Source organism: Bidens hawaiensis, unplaced genomic scaffold, assembly GCF_021521415.1.
Source record: "Bidens hawaiensis isolate Kalapana, Puna unplaced genomic scaffold, B.hawaiensis_p1.1 tig00016126_1, whole genome shotgun sequence".
Taxonomy (NCBI): domain Eukaryota; kingdom Viridiplantae; phylum Streptophyta; class Magnoliopsida; order Asterales; family Asteraceae; genus Bidens; species Bidens hawaiensis.
Window position 1 is genome coordinate 436,126 of NW_027492469.1, and position 7,137 is coordinate 443,262.

At 37.6% G+C, this 7,137-nt stretch overlaps 1 pseudogene across 1 annotated transcript; it reads right to left on the reverse strand.

The window, feature by feature from the left end:
* Nucleotides 1–1,865: 1,865 nt before the first annotated feature.
* Nucleotides 1,866–6,648, reverse strand: LOC143550717 (uncharacterized; annotated as a pseudogene). Its single transcript, XR_013138374.1, has 9 exons — nucleotides 6,357–6,648; nucleotides 5,632–5,809; nucleotides 5,299–5,527; nucleotides 5,060–5,199; nucleotides 4,689–4,978; nucleotides 4,300–4,505; nucleotides 3,725–4,215; nucleotides 2,451–3,647; nucleotides 1,866–2,347 (listed from the first exon to the last, which is right to left on the reverse strand). The product of XR_013138374.1 is annotated as an uncharacterized LOC143550717 (transcript).
* Nucleotides 6,649–7,137: the final 489 nt, after the last annotated feature.

Below are 7,137 nucleotides of genomic sequence, written 5' to 3' on the forward strand. Positions count from 1 at the left end.
CTATTTATTTCAAATAAATTAAGATATCTAGATAATTAGCATGTCCTTTACGCTGTGTTCCCGAGCTCACTTAACGAAGGAAAGGAAATGAAAACATTTCTATTCATTTCCTTTCTTTTCATTTTCCTTTCCTTTCATTCATTTTTCTTTTCTTTCCATCCATTCAATTCCTTTCAAAATAGAAGGAAAGAATTTACACTATAAAACCCTTCATTTTCCTTTCCTTTGCTTTCTTTCCTTTAATGAAACTCAGAAACACACTTATTGTTCTTTCCTTCCTTTAATGAAACTCAGAAACACAACATTTTATTTCTATCCCTTCATTTCCTTTCCTTTCCCTTGTTAAATGAAACTTGGGAACAGAGCCTAAGCTTTTAAATGAACAAATGTTAACTAGTAAGGTTTAGGTTATAATAGGAAGTATGTTTTTTTAGAAAGGATAAGAAGTAATCTAATTAATTGATTTTGAATATGGATGATTGATATTTGTTTAGGGGGAAATCAAGTGTGAAATAAGGGGAATGACATTAAGGGAATAATGCATTTGTTGACTGTATCTCTCCACATACAATACGCATGTCAATTCCTCCATCATTTTTAAATGTTCATAACTTTTTATACAACATTTTTAATAAGAAAAAAATCACCATTCTAACTAGTGTTTTTTATCTTTAATATGAGTACCATATTATTATATAAAAATAAAAAAAATATTAATGGGTTTTTCACAAATTATGTCTTAACAAAATTGTGTCATACAATTATTATTAAACTTAGGGATGGCAATGAAACCCGAACTCGATGGAAAAACCCGAAACCCGACATAAATGGGACGGGTAATACCCGACCCATTAGGGTTTGGGAATAGTTTTAAAATTTTTCGCGGGTTTGGGACGGGTTTGGGATTTCTAATATACCCGATTACCCGACCCGATTACCTGATAACATAGATCCATTTACCCGATTATATACCCGATATAGCTTATTATATTATACATAAACTATATTCCAAATATATTATTTGTCGAAACTTGTTTATGTCAATTATTTGAGATATTTTATCTTTATGGTAACCATCTTTGTAATCGATTAGTTATATTTTGTCAAAACCCTGGTAGAAACCCGACAGGTTTTGAGCCGGGCATATCCGACGGGTATTTTGTCAAAACCCGATAGGAAACCCGAAACCCGACGGGTAATTACCCGATTAAAACCCGACGGGTTTGGGACGGGTTTGGGATGCACTTTTATAACCGGGTATGGGTTTGAGAATACCTAAACCCGACCCATTGCCATCCCTAATTAAACTTTTATTATTTATGGAAACATAACCATAAATTAACCTAAGAAGCAACTTGATATCTTTGTCTTGAGGGCATCAAAACCTCGGTCGATATCATTTGTATTTCATGGGTTGATTAAAAAATATATTAAATAGTTAGTAATTCATGTATAATTTGTCAAGAAAATTGGTCAATGAAATGAAAGTAAATTTTCTTTAGTTTTGCGAGATGTAAATTCATTTATTATAAACAGGTGGAGGAAATAATAGAAGCGGAAAAAAATACGTTGAACTCGCGTAACTGTCAATTGTGACACGTGACATTAATGAATATATATAGAACCAATAAAACCAATAAAGATATCGTTTTTTTTCATACTTAGAGTTGAATACCCCATTCAAGAATTGTTTTGGATCCAACCCATAGAAATCAATAGAAAAGACAAATCTTTTATGATACACCAGATCCGCTTCTGATACAAAATCATGGTGTAGCGTGTAGCCTCCCCTTTAACTCACAACGTGACGGTGAATATGTATAGTTTGTGTATCCATGCACTGAACAACTAGTTCATAAATTATCTTAAATGATGTAAAACTGGTTAAGAAAAATGAAGAAAACAAATCAATGTGCAGCCTTAATACTAAAACCTTAATGGTAAGGTTATTACCCTTTTATGATGCTATTTACAACTTACCCAACAGAGATCTTAATTAACCAACCAAGTCTAAAGAAGTCAGTCTTAACAAACTGAAAGAAAACTGTAGACTTCTACTTCTGAAAGGTATCTACAGTTGATGATATACAGAAAACAGAGCTCGAAAATGATCCATAGCTTCTTAAAACTGGTTCTTAACAACTTTAACGCTGCTATAAAAGCGCTTCAGATCCTTCATAGCCGCCTCCTCGATCTGAATTGACCGTATAGAAGATGCTGCTTCAACCTCCGGCTTGAACCACTTGTTCAAACCGCCTGAATCTGATGGCGAACCCTGACCGCTGCTGACTGAGAACCCAGTGGTTTTTGTTTTAGGGCTTTGTGACAGTGTCTGCTGTTTTTTCTCCTGATTATGCAAAAATATAATAATTTTTCATTTTATGCAACAACTTATAAAGAGAATAAAGATCATATTTTTCGCCAAATTTAAGGAACAAAAATCGAGTTACCTGTTGCAACTGGATGCTTTTAAGAGACGGGCGGCCACCGAGAGGTGGGGTCCCTGAAGAAATCCAAGGAGGGGTGCTTCTTTCAGGCTCCTGCGCCTGATGGATCAGGGCGGGCCCCATGGGAATCGGGTTCGATGGCAAAAATGAACTTAACGGAAGCTTTCCACTGGCTTTGACATCCGGTGAACCTTCAAACGGATCTTTCTTTCCAGCAACGGGCTTGTTTACCATCGTTTTTCCCTGCTCGTCCTGTATCTTGCGAAGAGAAGTGAATCCCGTGGGTCCCTTTGGAATACTGGCACCGCCCCATGCGGGTCCCTCACTTTTGGGTGTCGGTGGAGCGACAATCTTAGGCGGGGTGTCATCAAGGGCCCCACTTAAAAACATAGAAAGCCCTCCTTTTCGGTTTTTCTTCTTGGACGATGCGGGTGATGAGGTACTGGAATTCTTGCCTTTCGAGCATGAAAGATCTTTCATCGCTTTAACGGGTGCCACCTCAACTACCAGATTGTCTATTTTACCCTTGCCATCTATCTCCTTCTGCTGAACATTATCATATTCTGGTCAACTTGTGAATCTGCAGAAGGTGAGAAGCCCTTAACTGTATTCAACTTGGTATCGGTTTCATAACTACCATGCGGCACCTCTTCACCGTGCGCCTGTTTCCTTCGGCTCTTCTTCCTCTGTTTCTTGGTTCCCTCGTGTTTCTGGTCAACGGGAGAAGTTGGCTTCGCCTGAATCGTCTCAACAGGGACACCAAGCTCAACGAGTGAATTCTCCAACACGGTTCGGGTTTGTAGCTTTGCAATCTGCTGGCTATCAAGATGATAACCCTTGGACTGTTTTTCCTCCAGAATCTCAATCTGTTGCAATTTCTTTCTTAAGGCCCGGACTTGTTTCCCAATTTCATGATTCGCAACATCGTACGGTTGTAAAAAGCTATCAAATCTTTTGTTCCTTTCCTTCTGTGAATCCATATTTTCACCATTGTTGTTATCGCGTGTGGTTCTGAAATACTCGTTGTCACTATCATCTTCTTCACTGTTGATAACAGCAGGAAAAGTGGCTGTTGGTGTTGGAAGGCGGCGATGACTCCATAATTCAGATGATTTTGTTAGCTAAAACGTCCAGCGAAGCACTAGCAAACACATGCGTCGAGACAGTAAAAATGTAGTCAAGATTACGTATTACAATTTCCTGCAAATATTATCATCGATACATATTACAGTTAGCACCTCTGTCCGATAAACACATAATGATGGGTCAAAAATTACCTCACAATGCTTCCTTAAATCATGTGCCTCTAGTGAGTCGGCAATTTCAAGAAGTTGTAAAGCGCTTCTCGGCTCTACCAAATGTTCAGCTGCCACTTTCTCACAAAGGCTTTTCAAACTTGGTGCTTCCTTCTTTTCATTGTTACCCTTTTGTAAACTTGATGTCGTATTATCAATTTCACTATCATTATAAGCAAAATCTTCATCTAACTCGCTTAAATCATCACTTAATTTTGACTTCAAACACTCGGGACTACCGGAAGGTGGGAGACAATATGGAGGATGATAAAGAGAGCTAATAACCAGTAAATGTGTTTCTCCAACCGAAACTGAAGTAGCCCGTTTGACACCATGTAATCGAGTTATAACTGGCGTTTCGTCTTTTCTTGACCTTCCGTCCCACATATAAACATCACCGGAAGCCGTAACTCCAGCAGTCCAGTATTTTCCAGCCGATACACTAACCATATTTTTCCACAAAGTGAATATAACTACATCAAAGAAAAACCATATATATATTTTAGAACTAAGTTATGGTAATATGAAAATGGCTTATGATGACGGTGATGATGAACCTGTTGACAACGAAGATCGGGATCTGAAAATAAAACAATGCACCATCATAGGTTAAAGCTACGCTATGAGTCATCCCTGCAGCAATTGAGGCCACATGAAGCCGTTCTGATCGGTGAAACTTTAAAGTGGTACCTTCACTTTTTTTAAGCATTCTTGCAACAACTACACGCCTTGGAGTTACAAGCCGGTGACCCCAAGTAAACACCTGAAAAACGCAAATTAGCATAAAAAATTATAATTTTGGAGGCAATATATAATATAATACAACAGACTATTATAAGAATATATATGGAAATTTGAATCATTCGAAGAAAGCATATATATATATATATATATATGAAATTAATCCATAACGTTTTGTATGTTTGTTAACTTTTTGGAAACTTACCTCTCCGTCAGCTCCTAAAACCATGGTGTGATACTTGGCTGCAGATACGTGAATAAAAACTTTTCCTTTCAAGTATTCAACCAGTCTAGGGGTATAATTGGAAGCCGAATTTGAAGTTCCATAACCGAGTTGCCCTTCTTTATTGCAGCCCCACGTGAAAACCTCACCCGAATCAGAAACTACAGCAGTATGCTTGTTTGCAGCAGCAACGGCGACTATCTTTGACTTTAAAGAGCTGACCCTCCGTGGTGTTGCTTGGGTATCGACAGATGTGTACCCAAGTTGACCCTCTGAAAAATAACATTGCACAAGTATTATCAAGTGTACATTTTTATATTAAAAAAATGAAATATGCTAAGGCAATTAATTACCTCGGTTGGAACCCCAAGTGAAGACCTCACCACCATCAGTGACTGCAACCGTATGATGTTTAGCAGCTGCAATAGCCTTGACCCTGAAAGCACCTAACCCTGATGTTACCTGTCTAGGAGTTATGACTGCAGCCTGACCGCTGCAAAAGGTTAACCATAAAATGATGAAACCGATTGTGTGATATTCATTAAAATCTATACAACATCAAATAACACAAGATTTTTTTATTTTTTTTTACCTATGGATATCAAAATCCGGATGGCCAAGGCGGCCCCCACGCCCAAATCCCCAAGTGTAAACCTCACCCTTAGCACTAACCGCCACACTATGGAACTTAGCAGAAGAAATCAACTTGATAAAAGACCCATGAAGTGAATCCACCTTGCAAGGCAACTTCTGAATGTGAGCATTTCCAGTCCCTAATTGGTAATTAACACCGCTTCCCCAACTGTACAACTCTGTCACTACTGAACATATATAACAATGAAAATAAAACATATTCAGTGTATCAATGAAAGAGTACCTGAACAGAAGATTAAATTATTACAATGCATGGTTGTAAAGAGAGTACCTGAACCATCTCCATTGCCATTAGCCTGTGAAACTGGACCAGATAAGAGATCGACAGGTGTCCTCGACTTAGAGTCTTCTATTGAAACAGAAGCTTCAGATTTGAGCAGGACACTAGCAACAGCCAAATGACCAAAATGTAGGGACCGGTGAAGGCTGCTCCATCCAGATTCCCCATCCTAAATAAATAATAAGCAAAATCTTTAACGTTTTGTTTAATTAAACCAAGGGTTATAGCATAAAAGGTAATACAGAATGTTTTGAACCACGAAAAAGGTAACCAGTTTCCAATATTTTGTCTTTCAACGTGGTCAAACTTGAGGAGATGTCATCAGCCATAAGTATCATGTTGACACAATAACCCTCTTTGAAAATTTGAGAGATTTAGTGAAAAAGTTTGGAACTTTAATGATGATAACAAAAGAGGTCGGTCTGACACAAGTGAGTATCGTAAAAGTTAATCGGGACATATTCTTCTGTCACATCATCATTTTGATATAGTAACACGTCCAGATTATGGTGAATCGGGATCTTTAAAAATTTTGAGGGTTTTAATCAATTAATTTGAAACTTTTAATGATTTTGTGAGTGGAAATATATTGGGTTGACCAAAACAGAGATCAGACCAAGTTATGTTACCTTTTTATGCAACAATTACGGTAAACTGCATACAATTAACCGTACGGTTGTAAAACATCTACAAGATTTAAAAAGAAACAAACGAACCCTGGCATTAGGATCTGCACCAGCTGCTAACAGTCGTTTAATAATCGGTATGTGATTTCTCCATGTGGCGATATGAAGAGCAGTAAGGCCAAACGCATTTCTTGAATTGATATTCCCTCCATTTTTCTTCAGTAAAACCAAGGCTGAATCCACATCAACCACACATCCACTTTGCACCGCTAGCCATAGATCCTTGGTGGGCCCACTTGCTGAGATTTTACGACCAGAGGTTTGGTGGTTTTGTCTTTCCATCGCTAGCTACGAATGCTTTCCGAACAACTACTGTTAGTTAATCTAAACGCTGAAGAGAATAAAGATCGGTAAATATCAAACTGCAAACGCCAAGCAACTGCTACAACGCCATATTTATTGTAACTGTAGACCAACTAAAGAAACACTGAAACAGTTCACAAATGCGCCATCACATATTCTGAAGAATCAGCGACACAGAAGTTAGTAGACAACACCGCGCATTTTGAATCACCTACCAGTAAAAAAAAACAATCAGAATTCAAACAACTAAACATAATTTATATATGAGATACAAAAAGAACAAAATGTAGCCCGTTACGCAATTATTACAGATTTAATTCAAATTCCAATTTAACACCCTGACATCAGACAAAATCTTTACTTGATTCAAGATTTCAATACAAGATAGCCATAAATTACACACAGATGCAAACAGAGGTTGCGAAAATAAAAATTATAAAACTGTTGACCCTCAAAAGAGGGTGGTTTTAAATTTTCAATCACAGTTTAGCATACATACAGAAAACTT